This window comes from Rutidosis leptorrhynchoides, chromosome 11 (genome assembly GCF_046630445.1).
Source record: "Rutidosis leptorrhynchoides isolate AG116_Rl617_1_P2 chromosome 11, CSIRO_AGI_Rlap_v1, whole genome shotgun sequence".
NCBI lineage: Eukaryota > Viridiplantae > Streptophyta > Magnoliopsida > Asterales > Asteraceae > Rutidosis > Rutidosis leptorrhynchoides.
The window spans coordinates 233,626,586-233,651,546 of NC_092343.1; the positions used below are offsets into that span (position 1 = coordinate 233,626,586).

A 24,961-nucleotide genomic window follows, 5' to 3' on the forward strand; every position below is an offset into this window, starting at 1 on the left:
AATGCTACTCTGATATGGCCGAAACGGACGGTTTTTATTCGCGCGGTGTCGTCGGGCCGCGGCTCGCCAGCATCAGCCACTCGTGGGAGGAAGGTACTTTTTTTAAATTTATATTTAGCGGGGCCTAAATCTTACTACTCCTTATAAGTAAGGGAAGTATGACCTAGGGTCGTATCTTTGAGATATCAGTAGAATCGAACCTATATTTAAGCCTAAGATAGTTAGGGAATAGAGAATATTTATTTTGGGATTTTCTAATTTAATAAGACAGATAAAGTAAATGCGATAAAATTTGTAATTCAGATAAGGCTAAAGTGAGTGCATACTATGAGTTCATCAGTTATTCTGCCGAGATTATGGAATGCTGGCTCATGAATAGGCAGAGGCCTTGTATTCATTACACTGGTCCTAAACGCCCCTGTCATAAGACATGTCACTGGGTACTGCGTTAGGCTTGAAGATTCTGAATAGACAGCAACGTCCCTTACCCCCGACGCCCGTGTAGTCTGACTACATGCATACACGTTCAGACTGCTCATCCAATTGAGCGACTCGGTTGGGTGACATATTAACATTCTAAAATGGTCTAAACTTTCTTAACCGTAATAGAATACATGGTTTACCATATCCGAGAGATGTGATGTGTTTCAATGCTTTCGTTAATGATTGGTAAAAGATAGTTAGGCCCTTAAAAAGAGTTCAAACATAAAGAACACCATGGCCAAGTCAAGATGACTTCCATGAACACGTTCGGTTATCCTAACGGTCCAATCCTTTATGTGTCTAAACAAACAGTTCCTTAAATAACTAAGAATCTCTCAAGTGGGATGCAATGCTTAAGACCGCGTTATGGTGCAGTGTACTGGTCAACACTAACCGGGTTCCATGGCCTTACTTAGCATAGGTACAACTTACAACAACCGTTATGCTTCAGCGTACACGTACGAAGTTTATATGCTTGGTGACTACACTAGCATGGTCTAGGACCGACAATGTACTAAGGGTCTAGTCAGATGTTTCACTACAAAAGAGTCCATAGTCGGAATCCAAAGCTCGATAGACTTACTACAATCAGTGTGCCTTAGTCGATCTTACGTTGTATTCGATAGACTTCTCTTACCAAGGGGTGACACAGATAGTGTACTCTGAATCGGGGTTCGCGACTTCCCAATAACAGAGCCTATAGCTACGTTCTATTAGTTGGAAAAGCGATTGAGTTTAAAGCATAATCGGAAAGCATTTCGACAGCATACACATGCCATAATATTATTTTGGTATTATAACTGCTTACATCATAGCATACACTAAAGATAACTACTCGATAATCATGACAACGATATCATAAAACATTATATAAGATAAAGGATACAAGTACCAGTAGATTAAACGAGTTTTGAATACAAAAGTGACAACTTCAAGACTCCAGACCGCTCCTAATACAATCTTCAGCGTTCTTCTCCGGGTACTAGGTTTCTTGCACGGAGTCGAAGGCCTTGAGAGTATGACTAATATTGTACAAGAGAGATAAAGAAGTGAATTGAAGTGTGTGTTCGAATGAATGACAAAGACCCTTTAAATAGACTGGGAATTACCCAAAATACGGCTGACAGGCCGTATGGTGGCCCGTATTTGGCAGGCCGTATGGCTGGCAGCCCGTTTCTTGGGGGCGTTTGCTGGGCCGTGTGGCAGGACGTACCCCATACTGGCAGGCCGTATGGCAGGCCGGTTCTGGTGCTGGTCAGTCTTGATTCCCTGGATCGTAACTTGATTTCTTGTCTTTCACCGTTTTCGCTCTAGAATCTTCGTTTTAGCTCCGATTCTCTTGATTCTTTTTGCACTGCCTTTGTAATTACTTGTTCTTCAGTTCTAACCGGCGAAGTGGGTATTTTGCTGACAAAGTTCGAATCTTTCTTGTTTTTGGGCCTTCTTACTGGGGTGAAAACGTGACTTTTTAGCCGATATCAAATATCCCACATTTAGACTTTGCTTGTCCTCAAGCAAACTCTCATTTACTTAAGAATCTTTTCGGTGTTTCTTTTCTAATAGCCTAAGCGGTTTGCTTTTATTATAAGAGCAAAAAGATTAGGTGAGTCATTTATGTTAGGATTAAAATTATCTCTACAAGCATGCGAGGAGGTTACAAGACATAGGCTAGCTTTCACGGGTCACTCAAATCACTCAAGTGTTTAGGGTTCCCTATAGATCTAAGAAATGAAAACGCTCATAGCCAGTCATGTTGCACCCATCGTCATAGGCTTGATAAAGACTCAAATCCTTGATGCTAATGTGAGAACGGTAATAATCTCAGCTTTATAGGTCATTTGTCAATGATGGAGAGGGAATTTTGGAGTGGTAGTGAAGTTGTTTTTGAGGGGTGAGATGAAGGGTAATGTAGTCTTTATATAGAATTTTATTCAGATAGACAGGAGTGCTGAAATATTTTTGAGAAGCACTTTTGAACTTTTCTTCATTTGATAATCATTTTCGGTCGAGTTCTCTTCGGCATTTCTCTTATTTGGTTCTGCTCCTTTTTTCAGAACTATGAATTTTTTTTTTAATAAAGACTTCATCTCGAGAAACTTTTTGCCGGTAAACTTTTTCAAGACCTTTGCCATGATACTTGACAGGTTTATAACATCGGGTTTTCGGAAGGAATCTCATTTTCTAGCTTTTTCGAGAGATAGTAAAGGTGATGTGGATGTGGTGGTGGAGTAGAAGTAGTGGAGGTGCGGAAGGTTTATGTTTGACAAATGGCTAGCTATTTTGATTACAACCGAATCACGTTTCACTGCTTGGAGATGTAGATCTAAAGCAAGTTCTGATTCTGAGCACGGACATCGGCACTCTCAACAGAAAATAGTGAAGCATTAAAGATGAATGCTGGTATTTATTTGGGGTGCCTCACCATAATCAATTTAGGTCGATAATGCCTTAGTCATGCAATGCTCTATTAGAGATTTCAATCTAACAAGATTACCACCTTACTTAAGCCTTATTTTTATTGACAAACGTTTTAGGTTTTCAAAAATACTCTTTCGAAAAGGGTTTCTTTTGCAAAAATTTCTGAAATTTGGCTTAAGGACTTGAAATCTTTGTAATGGGTGATTATAACATAGCATAAAAAGATACCAACATCCCACACTTAGATGAACATTGTCCTCAATGTTCCTAGTGTATCCCACACTTAGGAGTTTTAGTTGAAGATTTGGGAGTATTTGTCTAGTGCTTTTATTGGGTGTTATCCCACACTTAGTGATAAGCTAGGATGTGGCATATTTTAAATCTTGAGCTAGTAGCGAAAAGAAAGAAATACCCCTAGCAGAAGTGGCTGGTTTCCAATCCTTGCGTCTTTATCGGCTCATTTTTCATTCTTTTATTCTTCTACTCTACTTTATTACACGGGTTGCCTCCCGAGAAGCACTTTTGTTTAAGGTCGTTGGCTCGACCGTAGTGATGCTTCAAAAAGCAAACATTCCTCGTTGATGGTTGTGATCTTGGTCTTCTCAAGGGAATGTGAGTCTTGGTGGATAAATTCTGAGAAAGTGTCGGACCAATAGTGGTAACACATCCGGTACTTCTCTTGAAGATATTCTGAAAGATAAGTAGTGCGCAGTTTCGGCTCTTGATAAGTCTTGAAGTTCGATGAGAATATGATCCATAGCTCTGCAGGTTGACCCATGAATGTCAATCATAGAAGCAGTGCTGGTGTTGATTATTTCTCTGACGGGATGCTCATTTCGGAGGTCTTCAAATAATGTCAGAAACTGTATCTTTAGAATCTCGAAGTCTTCGGAACGGTGATCTCCACAGTAGGAGTCTGTTGCTTTGCATAGATTTGTTAAGAGACGAAGCTGGAAAGAAGTGAACATCAATCCTGATCCGAGTATTAATTTCACCGTCTTTGAGTATATCTCCCGACATCCAACTTTAAATGTGAAACTAGGATCTGTGGACTCGTGGAAGATACGTGATAGCTGCTTCGTAACATAGGTGGCAATATTGACTCGATCTGGTTCAAGATGAGGGAACGGATTGTTTCGCCTTGCTTCCTCCATAACAGCGTCTTGTAACTCTTTGATAATCAGATCAGCGTGGTGATCCATTGTTACGTAAATCACTAGTCTGTCTGGTGTGCTTTCGAAATTATCTCTTTCTAAAAGAGCGAAAAAGCTGTGAATATCCTCGATCATTTGCAAATCAGAGTGATAAGTCAGGCGTCCGGTGGAAAGATCCATATGCTTTCGGATGAGAGTCAGTAGTGCTCGTTGGTTTCGTGAGAACGGAAGTGTAGATCCGGGTAAGGCGTTATAAACCCTAGAGTAAATGATCTTCTGATCTCGACAGAATCTTGTTCCAAGAATAGTGTGAACCACTGAATTATGCTCTCGTTTCCTTTCTTCATGATAATATGATCGTGAAGAGAATTGATAAAGTCTTGAATGCATTCTTCTAGGATTTCAACATCATTGTCTTCTCTTCAGAGATATAGGTGGTGTTCTTCTCTGATAGCCATGATTCGTTCTGTTAAGCGTAGCGAATATTCAATGGTTGATTTTCGGATGGCTTTGAGAATGTCTTCAAATTGATCGGTATCATTGATGAAGGTTATCATGTCTGCATGTGTGGATATAACAGGAATTCGATCTGAAGAAGAGTCTGGCTCCCCTTGATCTGGTTCGATTGGAGAGTGTGAGTTATTCAGAATGTCTTCATGTTGTTTCTCCTCGTCATCATCGGTATCTTGTTTGTCTGAGGATGCGTCTGATGAACGGGCTTCTTCAGTATTTTGATTCTCCACTTTGATACTTGCAGGAACAATTTCTATATCCTTAACCTCAACCTTGTCGGTCTTCTTTTTGAAGCGAATGATTAAACTGTGATCTTCCGTCTCAAGCCTCATTATTTCTTCATGACGCTCAGTGCTTGGAATGGGCATTGTCGCAGTTTATTTTACGTCTTCCATTTCCTCTTCCTCTTCAGATTCCTCTTCTTCCTCTATTTCTTCACTGGGATCCTCTTCTTCCATTTCTGGGTCGTCTACAGACTGTGATTCGACACCCATCTCGACATCATCGGCTGGTGGCGAAGACTCATCATCGGAAGTGATCCGTCTGGTGGAAATAGCAAACATCTCTGCCTGTCCAGAAAGATCGGTTGGTCGGTCAATTTTGAAGGTAACGCTCTCCCCATGCGATCGTAAGATCAATGTTTGATTGTACACATCAATGACAGTCCTAGCCGTATTCATGAAAGGTCTTCCTAACACTACTGGGGTGTGTAGGTCTTCCTTAATATCCATTACTACGAAATCCGTAGGATACAAGAATTTGTCGACCTTCACCAAGACGTTCTCAACTATGCCCTTAGGATATCGAATTGTATGATCGACAAGTTGGATTGTCATTTTGGTTGTTGACAAGTCTCCTAACTCTAATCTCTTGTAGAGAGAGTAGGGGATTAGGTTGATACTTGCTCCTAAATCTGCTAGCGCATGAATGGTTCCAGATTGGTAGATTGAACACGGGAAAACGAATTGGCCCGTATCTCCTAGCTTAGGTGGTAGACAGTTTCTGAGTAATGCAGAGCATTCTTCACTCAGTGGAATTTTGTTAGAGTGTGGTATCCTCTCCTTTGTAGAGAGAAGCCTTCGGATGTATCTCTTCTGGTTGGGAACTTTGGACATGGTATCCAGGAATCTTCCATCAAGTTTGAAGGAATCAAGCTTGGATGGTCCTTCTTGTAGCCTTCCAGGGTAAGGTACGCGAACTAGAGTTTCATGGATCAACTTCTGAGTATATGTCAATTTGTTATTGAGCCTAGCTGACCTTCTCTGTGGTTCTTCCTCTGGGATTACGGAATCCATTTGCTTTGCCTCTTCTATGTGTGGATTTTGGATAGTATTACTTGGCAATCTTCCATGCGGTCGGGTTTCAAGGCGTTGTGATAACTGTCCGAGCTGCGTTTCCAAACTTTTGAGCAGACCCAATTGATTTCTCATTAGTATCTCCATCTGATCTTGTCTGGCTGCAATTCTCTGATTTAGCTGTTGTTGTCCTTGAATGAACTGAGTTAACTGATCATTAGCTCCGAAAGTGGGGTTAGTTGCTTTTGTAATCTGGGTGGTAGGGGAATTTTCCTCAACTGGGGGACCAGTGAGTGGAAGTGGTTGATCGTAGGTCAATTGAGATTGTTGGACTGAATAAGGTGGATAGCGATAGCGAAAAGGTTGACTGCTTCGCTGAAATTGATTAACCCTAGGTGGTTGATTGAATCTGGGATTTGGTGGACGAGCTGGGTATTGGACGTAACAGACTGAACCGTCAGGGTTTTCGTACTCAACTTGATATTCTTCAGTTGGTTGCGGGTTGGTACAATTAACACAAGCCTGAGCTTGGTTAACCTGTTGCGGCTGCGTCTTCAATTCTCCGAGTAATTTGGTAAGAGATTCCATATTATCTGTGAGGGAATTGATGGCCTCCGTTTGATTGTTAAGTGCAGAGAGTGGGGCAGATGATGAAGTTGTTTCACCACTGTTCCAGTTATGATGATGCATCGTCTTGTTCTCGAGCAATTCCCATGCTTCATCTGCAGTTTGGTTCATCAGATTCCCTTGAGCTGCTGCATCGATCGTCGTCCTATGATTTACTGTAAGACCATTGTAGAAGGTACAGATTTGGGCTGACCGTTCTAGCTGGTGGTTAGGGCATTTCTTCAGCAGGGTTTTGAAACGCTCCCATGCGGTGTAAAGAGATTCGTCATAACTTTGTTTGAAGTTAATGATGTCATTCTTCAGTTTGGTTTGTTTAGAAGGAGGGAAATATTTGGTTAGGAATTTAGTAGCCATCTCCGTCCATAACGTGATGGAATCTTTTTCCAGTCCTTCAAACCAAGTTTGAGCATGATGAGTGAGAGAATATGGGAACAAGTATAGTCGGACTATATCTTGTCCTATCCCTGGCTGTTTGTAGGAGTTCGAAAGAGATATGAATTTATCAAGGTGAGAATTAGGATCGTCATTCGGTAATCCATGAAACTGACAGCTATTCTGAATGAGCTGGATGATGTGATGTTTTAACTCGAACGAGTGTCCTTGAATCTCTGGAAATATGATTGGTCCTCCTCGACCTTCAATCGAGGGTTTGGTATTTTCTGCTAAAGTAACGCGTAACGCCATTTGATTTCTCATTCGTGCTTCCTTACGTGCTTTAGAGATTATTGCGTCTGGATCAGGTACGAATAACAACGACCCTGGTCTAGATCGGGTTTGGGACGTACACTGGGTATGCCTTTATGTTTTTAATTTTTCGCAGATAAACTAAAATTATATAAGCTAAACTAATCTAATCTATTCTAGGATAATCTAATCTAAGGTAGTCTAAGTTAGTCTAATCTAAGGTAGTCTAAAGTAATCTAATTTAATTAATTAACTATCCTACGGTTGAATATGTTTTTGGTTCTGGCTACTGATTCCCTGGAATTTTGGTAACAGAGCTCCGCACGAACTATTCAACAAACCAAGTGGCCATGCCGACTACGGAGAGGCAGGATCCTTTTGGTCCCAATATAATTGGCGACTGTTCGGAAAATCCAACAACCAAGTCTGTGTATAATTGTCTTTCTTAGACACCACTAAATGCTTTTGAATAAGTTTGATAGAGAGCAGTATTGCATGATACCAGTTCCCCGGCAGCGGCGCCAAAAACTATACTCCTCCCGTGATATGGCCGAAACGGACGGTTTTTATTCGCGCGGTGTCGTCGGGCCGCGGCTCGCCAGCATCAGCCACTCGTGGGAGGAAGGTACTGTTTTAAATTTATATTTAGCGGGGCCTAAATCTAACTACTCCTTATAAGTAAGGGAAGTATGACCTAGGGTTGTATTTTTGAGATATCAGTAGAATCGAACCTATATTTAAGCCTAAGATAGTTAGGGAGTAGTGAATATTTATTTTGGGATTTTCTAATTAAATAAGACAGATAAAGTAAATGCGATAAAATTTGTAATTCAGATAAGGCTAAAGTGAGTGCATACTATGACTTCATCAGTTATTCTGCCGAGATTATGGAATGCTGGCTCATGAATAGGCAGAGGCCTTGTATTCATTACACTGGTCCTAAACGCCCCTGTCATAAGACATGTCACTGGGTACTGTGTTAGGCTTGAAGATTCTGAATAGACTGCAACGTCCCTTACTCCTGACGCCCGTGCAGTCTGACTACAGGCATACACGTTCAGACGGCCCATCCAATTGAGCGACTCGGTTGGGTGACGTATTAACATTCCAAAATGGTCTAAACTTTCTTAATCGTAATAGAATACATGGTTTACCATATCCAAGAGACGTGATGTGTTTTAATACTTTCGTTAATGATTGGTAAAAGATAGATAGGCCCTTAAAAAGAGTTCAACCATAAAGAACACCATGGCCAAGTCAAGCTGGCTTCCATGAACACGTTCGATTATCCTAACGGTCCAATCCTTTATGTCTCTAAACAAACAGTTCCTTAATTAACTAAGAATCCCTCAAGCGGGGTGCAATGCTTGAGATCGCGTTATGGTGCAGTGTACTGGTAAACACTAACCGGGTTCCATGGCCTTACTTAGCAGTTGTACAGCTTACAACAATCGCTGTGCTTCAGCGTGCACGTACGAAGTTTATATGCTTGGTGACTACACTAGCATGGTCTAGGACCAACAATGTACTAAGGGTCTAGTCAGATGTTTCACTATGAAAGAGTCCTCAGTCGGAATCCAAAGCTCGATAGACTTACTACAACCGGTGTGCCTCAGTCGATCTTACGTTGTATCCGATAGACTTCTCTTACCAAGGGGTGACACAGATAGTGTACTCTGAATCGGGGTTCGCGACTTCCCAATAATAGAGCCTATAACTACGTTCTATTAGTTGGAAAAGCGATTGAGTTTAAAGCATAATCGGAAAGCATTTCGACATCATACACAAGCCATAATATTATTTCGGCATTATAACTACTTACATCATAGCATACACTAAAGATAACTACTCGCTAATCATGGCAACGATATCATAAAACATTATATAAGATAAAGGATAGAAGTACCAGTAGATTAAACGAGTTCTGAATACAAAAGTGACAACTTCAAGACTCCAGACCGCTCCTAATACAATCTTCAGCGTTCTTCTCCGGGTACTAGGTTTCCCGCACAGAGTCGAAGGCCTTGAGAGTATGACTAATATTGTACAAGAGAGAGAAAGAAGTGAATTGAAGTGTGTGTTGGAATGAATAACAAAGACCCTTTAAATAGACTAGAAATTTGCCAAAATACGGTCGGCAGACCGTTTGGCAGGCCGTATGGTGGCCCGTATTTGGTAGGCCGTATGGCTGGCAGCCCGTTTCTTGGGGGCGTTTGCGTGGCCGTGTGGCAGGCCGTACCCCATACTGGCAGGCTGTATGGTAGGCCGTATGGCAGGCCAGTTCTGGTGCTGGTCAGCCTTGATTCCCTGGATCGTAACTTGATTTCTTGTCTTTCACCGTTTTCGCTCTAGAATCTTCGTTTTAGCTCCGATTCTCTTGATTCTTTTTGCACCGCTTTCGTAATTACTTGTTCTTCAGTTCTAACCGATGAAGTGGTTTTTTCTGACAAAGTTCGAATCTTTCTTATTTTTGAGCCTTAATACCGGGGTGAAAACGTGACTTTTTAGCCGATATCATACTCCTATTCCCATCACGCCACCTGCTCCAATCCCCGAGGTAGTCCCGGTCACTGAGCTACCTGAGGGTTGTCACCTAGTCACGATTCCCATATCAGTTGAGCCACCCACGGCCCAGGCATTTGAGATTACCGGAAACATCCCTGATGAGGAGCCTTTCCCGAGCCTATCACACCTAAAGTTACCGTCAGACCTTTGTCTGGATTCATTACTAGGCCCTGAGATGGATATAGGGAAACTACTCGAGTATTTGCTGAGACTCGAGGATGATGATGATCTCTTTGGATACTTCGCAGCGCCGACTCAGCACATTGACCAGGATAGTATTCCATAGACTACTTTATTTTATTTACTTTTAGTTTTTTCTTTTTGAAGCATTGTACTAAAAAGTTATATATAGTTGAAATGCTGCCTTTTTCTATTTGTTCTTCATGCAGAAATCTTATCAAAAGAGACTGGTCCTTTCCAGCAATTAGGAGACCAACCGTAGGAAGGCCTAGCACTAGGAAAGTAACATGACCATAGGGAAGTAATCCTTCCTCAAACCTATTTCAATTATTACGCACTAAAATCTCTAAGTGTGGGGTAACCCCCACAACTAACTTGGAAATTTTAGAAGACAATGTCCTTAATTTATAAAATATTAAAATATTCTTTTTCAGAGAATATTAGGGACAATGCTCTTCTAAGTGTGGGGTATTGGATAAAGGTTTAAAGGTCGAGTAACCGTAAAATGCCAAGTTGAAAAATTCTTTTGTCTAAAAAAGTAATTAAGCAATGGATATTGGGTGATTTCAAAAAATTCTTACCTTGTTTTGCCCAAAAGATCCAATAAAATTGCTAGAAATCGGTTTTTGAAACATTCATTAGAATAGAACGATTAAGATGAAACTGATGTTTTTGTGTCAAAAGATTTCTTTTAAGAAAATATGTAAAAGGCTACGCATGATCAAGCACGACCCCTACTCCCAAAAGGTGAGGAATCTTGGACCCAAAGTATCTATATGACCCATCAAATCTACAGTACTTTGTCATTTCAATTGATGAGCGTGCCAGTGTACGGTTCAAGTTAGAACTTGGTTCTGACATACGTTTCAAGACCAATGGTTAGTAGGCGCCATACGTGGTGCAAGTGCAATACTCCTTCCGAAATCATTCTGAATAGAGAAGACAAAAAGTCATCCGTTTCCGTTTCCACTCCACGCACTTTAAACCGACCAACTCACATAAAGAGTTGATGAATCAGAAATATTCACCCCAAATTCACTCCCAAAATACACTATTCACCTTCATTCCCCTTTCCATTTATCCAGAGATTAATAAAGAGATAGATCGATCAAATTCACTTCAAAAGCACTTGTTGAAAGATTTGTGTGATGACCCGGAGATTTCCGAACAAATTTAAACTTTAACCTTTATATATATCCGACACGATAAGAAAATCTGTAATGTTTGAGTCTCGAAAGTGTTGAAACTATATTCATTTAATCAAATACCCTTTGACCATGCCAAGCGATTCACGAACAATTACGTGTAAATAAATATATATGTATATATACATGTGTGCTTATTAGATTGACATATATTATAAAACATTGAACGGATTAGTTGATATGAACGTAAGCTATGAGATCTATTTTATGAACTTGGAAATGCTATCAAGGTATTGAATAGATAATACTTTACATAAACGTATTTGTTCGATGTAAGTTAATCAACAAGATTAAAAGATGATATCAAATGATTGAATTACCAGATACATTGATTTATGATTTCGAGTCTCTGTTATGAGGCCCACTTTGAATTAGAAAACTCTTACTTTTAACGGTATTCGGAATAAATGGTAATGTGATTTACAAGTAAGAACAAAGTATCACTTATTGGGAGTTAGACAAAAGTTAGTGGAGAATCGAATTTCATAATACTCGATTTATCATATAGAAGGAATAATTGGGATAAGATTCGTTGACTAGATAAACCCTTTTGATATGTTATATTAAGTTATATTATTTAGAAAGTTAAGAAAATTAATTAAACATCTACGCATACAAGAATTAAATCAAATTAAGTTTTAAAGCATAAACGTTATAGGATTTTCGATTATGTAAATGATCTTAAATTATACTTTGAAATATATCTAGTTTTGAAAAGTTAACTAGTATGTTATTAGATAAATATTTCAAAAATATGTATTGTGTATAAGATTATAAATTTTAAATAGATTTATATATTTAATTAGTCATAAAACGTTTTGATTTTTAAACTAATATTAATAAATAGACTTTGATAAATAACAAGATTGTGAATTATAAAAGGAAATGACCAAAATACTCAAAAGTTTAAGTTACACTTTGAGTGGGTTAATTTTTCATTTATTAAGTCTATATTTTGATAAAGGTACGAGTCATAAAACGTCCTGATTTAAAATAATATATTTTGATAAATAACGAGTCACTGATTTATAGAAGTAAATGACCACAACGGTCAATTTTATAAGTTATATTTTTATAAAAGAAATTTATTGATGAGTGAGTCTAATTTTTGTGAAAGGTACACGTCACGTAACTTAAAAGGCTAGTTTTCTAAACGTACGAAAGTGCGCCCGAAAAACCGAAAGTGGTACATGAGTCGTGAGACCACGACCGTGTCATTTTTGTAAAAATTATATTTTTACCATGAACGTAAATATAATATAATATTTAATTAATTCTAAAGATTAAATATATTAAATATTAAATAATATTATAAAATCTATATATAAAGTTTAGTTAGACGTGTTTATGTGATGTTATGTTAGGCGCAAATTACGGACCTTATTTCCTTCATCACTCCGAGATTTCACAGTTAATGGGTCCCAGCAACATTATATAAATCTAGAACGCATTTTTTGTTCAAACTGAATTCATTATTTTCATTCTTCCATTCTCTCGTCTCTCAAATCTCTCTACATATATATTAATTATAATTATTATTATTAATAATATTATTAATAAGATCAATATTTATTTTATGATTAGGAGTATTATTATTAGTAGTATTATTATTATTATACATAAAATATTACGACGAGTTCATGAGCGGGTCATTTCAAGACAAGTTTTATGAGTAGGATAGGGCTAGGGAAATTATGGGTTATGGCTATGGAGGTGATGGGTAATGTTCGGGGGTTATGCTCGTGGGTCAAATCTAGTGTTTGTCATCTCCGTTGCGTCTACGTACCTTTCCTACAATATTGAACCTCAATATTGATACGTGAGCACTCATAACTTAACTTTTATTTACTAATAGTATATCCCTGACTAGTGCTCGAGAATATAGAATTGTGCATGCTTGTATATTTGATATTGCCCTTAGATAGGTTATGTTGAATCTTAAAGGTTGTTATACTAGGGATGAAAAAAAAGGTTGTTATACTAGGGATGAAAAAAGGTATAAGATATGCATGTCATTGGAAAGCTAGTGAAAAATTAATAACTTTACCTTTAGGTGCCAAAGGGATCTGATGGACGGATTAGAAGTTATAATCAATTTAAATTTCGTAAAAATGATTATATTGTCATCGTTAATATCGTTGTTCTAAAATTTATCTAATTGTTAATATTATTATTAATATTATAATAATTATTATTAACATCATTATCATTATCATCATCATCATCATTATTATTATTATTATTATTACTATCAATAAAAGTATTATCATTAAGAATTGTTATTATAAAATATCATTATTATTATCAATTTAAATAAAAATTATTATTTTAAAGTTAATATTAAAAAGTATCGTAAAAGATATCATAATTACAATTATCATTTTACCATAATATCATTTTTTAGTAAATATAAATATTGATTTTTATTAATAAAATAGTAATAATTATTATTACAAAATAACACGACTGTTACTTATTATTATTATCAATACTAGTTTATCAAATAAAAATGTAATACAAAGTATATAATTGCCTCAATAGAATCTATCACAATATTTTTATGATAATTAAATGCACTTTATAAATTTTATTACTTATGATATGTAAAAGTATATCTTAATATAAAATTGGATCTATTAATAAATGAATTATATTATTTACTCTATTAAATCTTTTAAAATATTTTTAAAAATATAAAACGACGATATTTAAAATCATATAATAATCATTTTTAATGGAAATCATTTTGAGTCAAACTAATTTTTGTCGACCTTTGCATATTAGACTCGAGCATTAGGATTGTGGTGCACTATGACTTAACTTAATGTATTAGACAAATATTGACAAATACATAAATATATATAAATAATTTAGGTTCGTGAATCCGAGGCCAACCTTGCATTTGTTCAATGATGTTATATGTATTTTTACTACAAAATACAGTATGGTGAGTTTCATTTGCTCCCTTTTTAAATGCTTTTGCAATATATATTTTTGGGACTGAGAATACATGCGCAACTTTTATAAATGTTTTACGAAATAGACACAAGTATGTGAAACTACTTTCTATGGTTGAATGATCGAATTTAGATATACCGCGTTTAGCTTGGTAGCCTAAGAATTAGGGAACGTACACCCTAATTGACGCGAATCCTAAAGATAGATCTACCGGGCCCAACGAGCCCCATCCAAAGTACCGGATGTTTTAGTACTTCGATTTTAATCAGGTCTGAGGTAGTTTCGGAATGATTGGGGATATTCTATATGCATCATGTTAATGTCGGTTACCAGGTGTTCACCATATGAATGATTTTTATCTCTAAGTACGATGCGAAATGCCTGCTTGAGATGGTTGTTATGAAAAATGAAATCTTGTGGTCTATTAAATGATGAAAATGAAATGATTATAATAAACTAATGAACTCACCAACCTTTTGGTTGACACTTTAAAGCATGTTTATTCTCAGGTTTGAAGGAAATCTTCCGCTGTGCATTAGCTCATTTTATGGATATTACTTGGATTCATTCATGACATATTTCAAAAGATGTTGCATTCGAGTCGTTGAAGTTCATTAAAGATTATTATTATTAAGTAATTGACGGATTAGGTCATTTATAGATTGGATATTCTGAAATGGTATACATATCTGTCAACTTTTGATGTAATGAAAGGTTGTCTTTTAAAAACAATTGCAACGTTTGTAAAATGTATCATTTAGAGGTCAAGTACCTCGCGATGTAATCATATGTTATTGTATTCGTCCCTATGGATTGGGTCGGGTCGTCTCAATTTGGAACCCATGATTGTTTTTGATAGGTCAAAGACCTATTTTCAGTGGATTATCACTTCCTCTCAGGCACCATGAACGAAAGACAAAAGTTATGAAGAAAGGGTATGCCGAAAAAAATGTTTAATGAAAGAGCAAAGTCTCTATGAATAAAGGCAAAGAAAAACCCGAGAATTTTCCCTAAAGAAGGATACCGGGGGAGCCAAAGAAAATTCTAGACAATGTCTTAGCAAAATCCGCCTCTTCCGAAGAAAACTTTTTACGGATTTCAAGCCGCTCTCTATCCAAAAATGGATACTCTAAAGAATCGAAGACTATCAATTCTCTCAAAATCAAAAGATCTGGATACCTTTCACCAATCCATTAAAATTTCCAACCAAAGCCTACAACCCGTCTTCCTCTTGAAAGAATGCCTAGGAAGAAGATCATTGATGTCCTTACTTAACCGGTGGAGATATCGATGCTTTACCAAGCCTATGATGAGAACTGTTACATGACTGGCTTCTGAGTGACAATACAATTAGAATAGGCCACCCTAAACACTTGAGTGATATGAGTGATCCGCTAGTGAGGAGCCGGATCATGTATACTCTATATCCGAGAGTTGGAAAGTATGCCTTTTTCACTATGGACACAATTGAAATCTAGCGACCAGTTGATCGAAGCTCGAAACTTTTTCTAATACTTTCGAAAGATGTGACGAATTCTGATGAAGGCATAATAAAAGGATCCACGGGTGGGGCAAGGAAGAATCTCTTAGAAAGATCCTTATATTCCCGCTTTTTGCTTGAGGACAAGCAAAGCTAAGTGTGGGGTATTTAATATCGGCCAAAAAGTCATATTTTTACCCCCAATATTAAGCCCTAGAACAATAAACATTCAAACTTTGTCGGCAAAATTATCGCCTTTTCGGTTGATTTTGTAGATTAAGTAATTACGAAGGCGATGCAAAAAGAATCAAGTAAAACGGAGCTAAAACGAATATTCTAGAGCGAAAACGGTGAAAGACGAGAAATCAAGTTACTATTTAGTGAAAATCAACTGACCAGGCAGACCAAACGGCTTGCCAAACGGCCTGCCTGGCTCACAAACGGCCTGCTAAACGGCCAGATCAAATGGGCACCTTAAACAGTCAAACCTGATTTTCGTCTGGATTTATTTCTTTATTTATGAGGTGAATGAAAACAATAGGTAACAGTAGATGGATTTGTGGTGGCTTGGAGTGAAAATGGAAATTGAGGTATTTGATGGGGGTGTTTTTTCTTCACGAATAGCCGTGGTTTATAACCTAGTAATTCTGATCAAAAGGTGTGATTCCGAAGTGTAGATCAAGAGAAAGTTCTGATTCAGAGATGCTAACATCGGGACACTCAACGGAAATATAGTGAAGCACTAAAAATGAGTGCTTGTTGGCCTTATTTGGGGTGCCTCACAACAATTATAATGGGTCGAATTGCGCCTTTGGTTATGCAATGCTCTTTTGAAGATTTTGTTTTGGTTTTTGCAAAACGTTTTGACCTCATTTTACTCTTTTGTCTATTTTGTAACAAAAACCTTTTTTTATCATTTATAGAATTTGTAATCCTAAGTGTTTTAAGGCTTGAAAAGTTTTAAATTTTGCGAAAAAATTTAGTTTTAAAAACACTTGAGGATTTTGCGATAATCATTATGTGTAAAATATTGCTATCCCACACTTTAAACCAACATTGTCCTCAATGTTAAGGACACAGGGTATCCCACACTTTAGGTTTTGAAAAAGACACTTTGTTATTAAAAGTTTATGTTGGTAGGGTTGTTAATTCCACACTTAGTGTTTAAAGTGGTCTAGTATGTTGCGTATATTCTATTGAAAAAGTGGTGAAGACGTAGTATTCCCCTATGGTCGCGAGGTGTGGCTGGATGGTTCGCCGATTATGGTTTCTTCTATTCTTGTGGTGGCACCATTCTCGTTCAATGCGTCCTTGATCCAAGTCGTGCTTCCATCTTGTGTATGGTCTCGATCGTCGTTTGTTTTGTGGCTTTTATTCATGCAAATTTATTCAACTAATATCATACAAACTAAGAAAGGTAAAAAGTAGTTATGCCCAATATTGAGCGTACATGAATAATGTAATATTGTATCATAACATCACAAATAATCATAGATGAAATAGAGAGAGATAGGGTAGAATGATGGTTGATCTGGCATGTGCGGAGAAAGAGAATATGATACACTGGTACGAGGCTACCTCGGAGGTCTCAAATCTGATTGTCCTTCATCGCGCATCTCCTCGTCGGTGGCCAACTGTCGTACCCATCCTGAAGTGTTCGTGCCTGAGGATACCATGAAACGAACGTCGTTCAAACGTGCAATTAGTCCGGTGAGCGATGAGGTGCTGGTATGAATCATCGGCCCGTGCGTCAACCCTGTCCTTCTTGCAGATCCCTACCCCAATCAGTGTTTACACCCATTCCTCCTAAACCCTGTGTCACATCCTCGGCTATACCATGGCTTACAGCCTGATCCCATACAGAAGTCTGAACACCGGCAGATGTATCTCTATGTGTGCTGATGAGGTTCGTCCCGAAAATGCTGTTAGCCAAATCCTCGTACCCTGTGTTTTGCTCTTGTGGTAGAGATGGAATAATTGTGTGTTGGTTGTAGTGATGCTGAGGAGGAGGAGGAGGATGAGGAGGAGGTGGTGGTCGATGCTGATAACTAGTCCTTGCATCTGTAGGCTCTCTGTGGGTGATGATCAAAGGATGCGGCCATGGATATGGTGGGACATTAAGCTATCTGCCTGAATGATGCATGAAGTGCTCCAGGTTCTGGAATATCGCAGACTCAGCAAACCATTTTCCGGCCCAGGCAAATCCCCCATGTGATAATGATACGGCTCATAATATGGTTGAGCCCCCTGACGTACTGGTGAATGTCTCTGGGTGTCACTATCAGTGGGCTCACCCTGCAACGTGGGATCATCCTCATCCCTTGGATCCTGTGAACCCCGACCTCGTCTCCTGCCATCCCTCATCCTAGGGTTGAGCCTAAAACCTCTAACTGTCACACTAGGCACACTCCTATCGACTGAACCTGCAATTGTTGGGTTAGCTAGACTATCAACTGATGATCCCGTATCTGAATAAACTGCCAATTGTGCAGCAGTTTATACCCGATCTCTCCTTACTCAGTCTCTCTCCAATAACCCATTGCTTCAATACTTCCCAAGATGTGCATCCGTCGAAGAATTTTTGTGACTACAGCCCCTTAAACTGGCTCAACTGTACGTGGTGCATTTTTCTCATTAGTGAATGCAACTCGCATGTTTCGGTTGTGGAACATGGAGTGCATAAGATGCATGTCGGCAATGGTAACATCTCTGCCATGCTGGGTTTTTGGATGAAGAATCTTAATTATAAGGTGATGGAGGATGCGATGGACTGGGTTAATGAAACTAGATGCCTTTTTCCTCGACCTTCAGGCTTCTTGATCGGTGGTGTAGGTTTGCCAGAAAACCTGATAATTTACTGTAGGGTCCAAAGTAGTGTACCCTCTCTTGAATACCAAGCGGTTTACATGAGAATTCTTGTACAACTCCAGATAAGTGGCGAACTGCGCAAGAGTGAGATGGTTCATGATATTTTGGTGGCGGAAGTAGATGCAAGAACGAGTGTTATACTCTTTTGGGTCAACGTTTGCCTCAAAATTCCATGTAGCCATAAACTCAGCAAACGGTTCTTGATACACGCTCTCGTTAATTTCAAACAACTTTAACCAGGCGCTGTGTGTTTTTCCATTCATCTGAAAACTTAACATTCCTCTCAGTTCCTCCGCCCACCTGCATTGTTCCATTATTTCCCAATTGATGTACTTGTTATGACCCTTTCGTTTGTTTATCCAAGTTCTCATAAACGGCTCATTTACCTCTGGATTATCTTGCCCGTGGATAGAATGGGGTAACTCGTACTCTTCGGGTAGACGATATCTATTTGCCATCCGCAATATTTAAACAATTCCAAAATAATAATACTTATTATAGTAAGAAAGAATGAAAATGATTATAATTTTCAAAAAAAATTCGAAATGAGGGCTTTAAAAATGGCATTTTCCATAACTCTATTATTGTCAATTATAGAAAAAATTACTGCAAACCATATCTTAACCAACTATAAACTTATTTTCAAGCAAAATTTAAAACGTACCCGTGATTGCAACAAATAATGCTAAAAATAATAATTATAGCGAGTTAGTCGTAATAAGCAATTTTGTTCAAAGTGAGATGATTTCTAAGCATACAACGATCCTAATAACCATTTTCAATTACCTTAAATATTTTCCAACATCAAACTTTGCCTATAACGTTCTTAAGTTATGATTTAAAACCATTTTTATCGAAAAATATTCATTTTAATCAAAACATACAAAATAAGAAAAATCAAAGACTAGATTCCAATTTCATTCTTAAGTCAATGATATCTCAATTTAAACTAGTTTTCAAGTCATCCTAAGTTTTAAAAATGTTTTAACGTTAGGAAAAATCGAAAGCCTAATTTCGTACATTTTTATCAAAATTGCATTTTCCAATCAAACGATCCTAAATTGTTTCAAAACTAGTTCCTAAGTGTATTAGGTGAATCACTAAGCCTAGATGAGCTAGCAAAACATCATGTAACATCCTGAGATCGGGCCTAGGAGGAAATGACCAAATTGCCCTTGTGTGATGTTAATTAGTGATTTTTATAATTATATGTTTATAATTATTTGTGTATGTGGAAAGGACCAGTTTGTGACAAGGGTCACATAACAGGTTTGTTTTATTAATTTGGACTTCATTTGGGTTGCCAAATGATGTACGAAAGATATCAGATAACTGATAAATACCCGTGAGTTGAACAGTGTGGGAATTAAACTCACTTAAGTGGCTAGTGCTGGGTTCTTCTTCTCATTTCTAGACTTTTCTTTCCAAAACCGTATCTTCATCCCTTCCATCTATCAAACCCTAATCTTAAATCCTTGATCTTGAGCTCAAATCTTTTACATTACCTTGTTCCTTGTGATATACTGATTCTATCAAGGTAAGAATCACAAGCTTTCATGCTTTAATTCTTGAGAAATTTGGGTTTTTGTGTGAGTTTTTGTAAAGTGAGTAATTTGGGTCAAAATGGTGAGATTTGATGTTGTTTGAGTCAAAATCTTGTTGGTTTATGTTTCTTTATGTTTAGTGTCTTCAATTTGGTCAGTTTTGAGGTCGTAATCGAGCTCTAGAGCAAGAATTGGATGATTTTGGGTGAAACCCGTCACTTTGTTCTTCAGCTTCTGCAGATAAACATACTCGGCCGAGTGTCTCGAGACACTCAACTGACCGACTCAACCATCGACCGAGTGTGTGAGACCCACGGCCGAGTGTGTCTGTGAGAGACCATCGACCGAGTGACTAGACACTCGACCGAGTGAGTGTAGACAGTCGGCCGACTGTCTCTGACAGTCGACCGAGTGTTGGAAAATTTTACTAAGTGCTGATTTGTAGCCGTTATGCTGCCCGTTTGAATATTGATGGAGTATGTGTGTATGTATATATGTGTGTATATATTGTGATTGTGATATTGTTAGCATTTGGAATATGATTTGCTAACTTGTGAGTATTGTTTTCAGGTGATACAGACGAGGAGAAGACTCGGTGACATTAGACTACCGAGTGATGTCGGTATCGGTGAGTGGGACTAACTGTGGAATATAGTATAGAGTAGCATGTTATATTATGACTGCCATGCTTGTTAGTTGCACTTATTGATACAGTTAGTTAGTATGTTGTGATCACTGCATGTTAGTTGATGCTTATCTGCTGGAGCCCAGTGCGTCCCTATTGTGTGGTAGCCTCGGTAGGAGAGATCAACCTGCGGGTTGGGTTCCTCTGTGGTAGCCTAGACAGCCGTGGTGTATATATATGTGAATGACGCGTCCGTCACGTGTGGATTATGTATATACATACGGTGGTGGAGGAACTTCTGGTAAGCCCCAGTCCGATCAGCTGGTGGTTAATGGTTTGGCCGAGCCGCCAGAGTCTCTGTAGACGGCACTTGGGTGATGTTTGTGTATTAGCTCTTTGTGATATGATTAGTATGACGGTTCTGTATACTATTGCCTGTAGTTAGTTGCACTCACTTAGCTTCGTGCTAATCCCCCACATCTTCCCTGCATGTTATGGATTTGTTGTATGCTAGTTATCAGGGTGAAGATGGGATGCTGGAAGATATGTTTGACAAAACCGAAAACTCTGATGTCGTGTCCTTTATACTAAAAGTTGTTTAATGTTTAGTATAACACCCGGTCATTTAAATGTTAACGTGTATATTATACTTAAGGGGATTTTGTATGATTTATATATAATAACCCAGTCTTCTGCTGTATATAAAAAAAAAATCTGGGGTGTTATAAGTTGGTATCAGAGCGTAGGTTTGGCAGCATGTGCACAGAAGTGACATGTTCCCAAACCGTGTGTCGAGTCAAACATATCTTGGGGGTGGGTTAAGTGAGTGAAGTAGGTATTGATGAGTTAGTTGGCAGAAACTAACAGAATATCTACTAAGCTTTTGTGTGTGAGATGTTGTGTTAAGACAGGTATGAAGATCGATTCCACCCTGCTGGTGCCCCGTTGACCCTCAGTGCTGACAGAACTTTGGTGGACGTGTTTGATGCCGATTTGGGTGAAGGACTTGACGAGTATTAGTTGACGTGGCTCCAATGATGGGGATTCAGTTGCAGAGTAGTTGCAGAGTTGATGAGGGTTAAGAGTGCGGGTGCGATCGAGGTGTTGATAGATACAGAAGATGTCTTCTGGTACATAAAGGTACATTCTGGTTACATTAATGTAATTATTATTATTGTACCTGTAAATTGTACTTTTGTGTTTGTTGAATACTGTGATAGATGTAAAGATGATCTGTAGTAATTAGTTGAGATTATGTGTGACTAGGTGCTTCTGCTTTGAATATAGAAGTAGTTGATAGTTTGATGACTCATATGAGAACGGCTGCGTCTGGAGCTACCCCTGACATGATTGCGATTTTATTCCCTTAGACTGACGACCATGATTAGGGAAACCCGTTAGATATGGCACATGTGACCAATTGTCATGTTTTTGGTGAGATGTTTGATATGGCCTGTTACAGGTTTAATCTGCTAGAATTGTGTAGTATCATGCTAATAATACTTGGTCTGCTATACCGATTGTGAGTTAATTGTTAATCTGGACCTGACGAGCTAGTGTGCATGATTTTTTAGTATTAATTAAGACTTGCATGGAGTCTTTATCCTTACCGGTGACCCATAGAGACTGATTAGGGTAGTGAGCCCTTGATGACTGGTGAAAGTCCCGAACCTTATTGTGTAACTATGTGAAGTGTAGTCTTCCTGCTTGTCGACAGTGACTGAATCAGTAGATGACGGACCCTGTGATATTGTAGTATGGCGGGTCTTGTTGTGTTGGGCTTAGGTGAAATGTAATTCCTTCCCATGGATCGACGGGACACACGTAATGGCCTGTAAGGATTAGAATAAAGTAGTAGTTTCCTTGTCTTCTAATAAGAGGACCCGAACCCTGTTTGTTGCTGTGGTATGTTGGTAGTTTACGTGTCATGTATGATGTTGACTTTTGGTTTAGATGATTTTGATCGTAGTAAGAACTTGAGGAATCACTTTTCCTACCATAGAATAATGTGAGTTGGTTGTGACCTTTAGGAAGTAAGTTTGAATGGAGTTTTCCATGTAGTCTTGACTGAAATTAGGAAAACTATGTTTTGTCATTTTGTGAGGGGTATTATTAGCCTGGAAGTTTTTGTTGCTGGATTTGACTAGCTAGGTAGGACCTGTAGAGTTGTCCTGAGAAGTTGTTGATTTTTGTGAATTGATGTGACTCATTAGACGTCAGTATATGAGATGTTCGTTTAGTGACTATCTTGGAAGTAGAGAAGACCTTAACAGCAATAGGAGTTCAGTTCAAGCTGAATTATGATTAATCTTGACTAGGTCAGAAGACGTGATTAGAATAGTGATCATATTATTGCTAAGGTAGGATCATTCATCTGGTAGTTCGATAGTGACTGTTGTGAATATTTTGTCTTTCGAAGATCTGAATGTAAGGTTGAGGACAAACGATAATAGTATTTGCAAATAAGATGAAGTAAGTAAGTATAGTTTATTGAATGTTGGATCAGATTTACAAATGTGGTTGCTAAAGAGGACTTAGTAGAATTAAGATCGAACTAGAACCGAGTTAGGTGTTTACTTTCAAGACTTTTTGCGGTTTTGATGGTCTTAGTTTGTAAAATCTATTAGTTGGAATATAGTGGAAATTTATAACTAACGGTGATTTGAGAAAATAAACTGTGTTGTTTTGATGAACTCGATTAAAATCTTCTTCCGAAATACTCGAAATGAAAGTGTGATTTAGAATAATGTATTACGCCTGGCCAGCGAAAATACATTGTAGTAAATCATACAGTAGTTTCGAGAGTCGGAAGAGATGTAACGAGTGTTAGATCGGATGTTGTTTGACAATTAATGCGATTTTCGATGACTGTTGACCGAGAGTTGACTTTTCTGACATAGTAATGCTAGTTGAGTAATATTCGCACGTAGGCTATTGAGGATCGAATAAGCTTTAGTTTTGAATTCTGATGAAGTTCTAAGTAAAATAAATACGATGCAGAGATAGTTTTAGCGGTGTTAAACATGTATCGATGTCATTTGACGGACTTGATTGTTAGATGGATGTTTATTGCTTGTGTTAGTGGGTATCATTGACTTGAAATCCATGTTCGAATGATTCATGTTGGTTTGATATTGCATTTGTTAGTGTTTCTTCTAATGATTATATAAATAAAGCCATGCTTTAAGTAATGAATTTCGGGTAAGTATCGACCTAGATGAATGATTTATGACGAAACTCATAAATATTGAGTTTGAACTAGGTATTTATCTGCAGATATCGGGTTATCTTGTTGTGATCGGTGTTGACCTAGCGTTAAGTTATTTGAAGAATTGCATATTTTTCTTTGTGTATAGAGGTTAGTGTTAGACTTTGATCTGTGACACGGACATAAGTAATACTGAAAATTCGATGAAAATGATTTAGGAAATAACCCTAAGATGAAATTGATCGATACCATGTGGTGAGTCGATAATGTGTAAATTCGATGAAAATGATTTAGGAAATAACCCTAAGATGAAATTGATCGATACCATGTGGTGAGTCGATAATGGTATTTAGTGACTCTAATATGTGATATACCTAGACCTTGTGTAATTCTTGATTTAGATGGTTAAATTTTCCGGTTCTGAGAGCATTTTAACCAAGTGATAATCTTTCTGATGTAGCTGTAGCAATGTTGGGCATGTGTATTGATGTTACTTGAGGGAATTAACACTTGGATAATTACTTCTAGAACATGAGGACAGTTATTCTTTACTCAAGATTTGTGATGTAATGATTGAATTGATTTGAAAGTGGGTTGGTAATCATTTCTACTATGATTGAGTTGACCAGAATCATGATTTAGTCTTAGAATAATTGGGTGAATATTGAACCTGATAAGCGAGTTTCAACGAAATTCTTGAATATCGGGATTGAAACAGGTATTAAATTACGGAGTATGGGTAACTTAGTGTAATTCGAGTTGATTTGGCTATGTTGTAATGACGAAATTAGCTAAGTTTGTGTATTATAAGGTAAATGATAGCCATTATTCAGTGTTTTAGAGTGAGTTAATCTAGGAAATTCGATGAAGATGACTCGGGGATAATCTCAAATCATGATTAACAGATAGCATGTAGTGGGTCATTGGTAGTGACTCAAGAAGTTAGTGTGTAAAACCTAGACCTGATATGGAATTTTCATGGTATTTCGTAAGATTGATGATAGATCAAGTTTGAAATTCAGATGAAATTAAACTTGTTTAGATATTAGATAGCGGCAGGTTTTCAGCATAGAATTTCTTTAACTAGTGGTAAAGACTTTTTTCTAGACCAGAATGTGAGGAACGATTCGAATATCGTGTAATGTAAGTAAGTA

The 24,961-nt window shown here is 37.8% G+C and overlaps 1 long non-coding RNA gene across 1 annotated transcript in view; it reads left to right on the forward strand.

The window, feature by feature from the left end:
* LOC139877730 (uncharacterized) overlaps nt 1-14,727 on the forward strand; it is a 38,712-nt gene extending 23,985 nt beyond the window's left edge. The window contains exon 3 of the long non-coding RNA XR_011768748.1: nt 14,592-14,727. This is a non-coding gene — a long non-coding RNA (uncharacterized lncRNA). The remainder of the gene's footprint in view (nt 1-14,591) is intronic.
* The last annotated feature ends 10,234 nt before the right edge of the window (nt 14,728-24,961 follow it).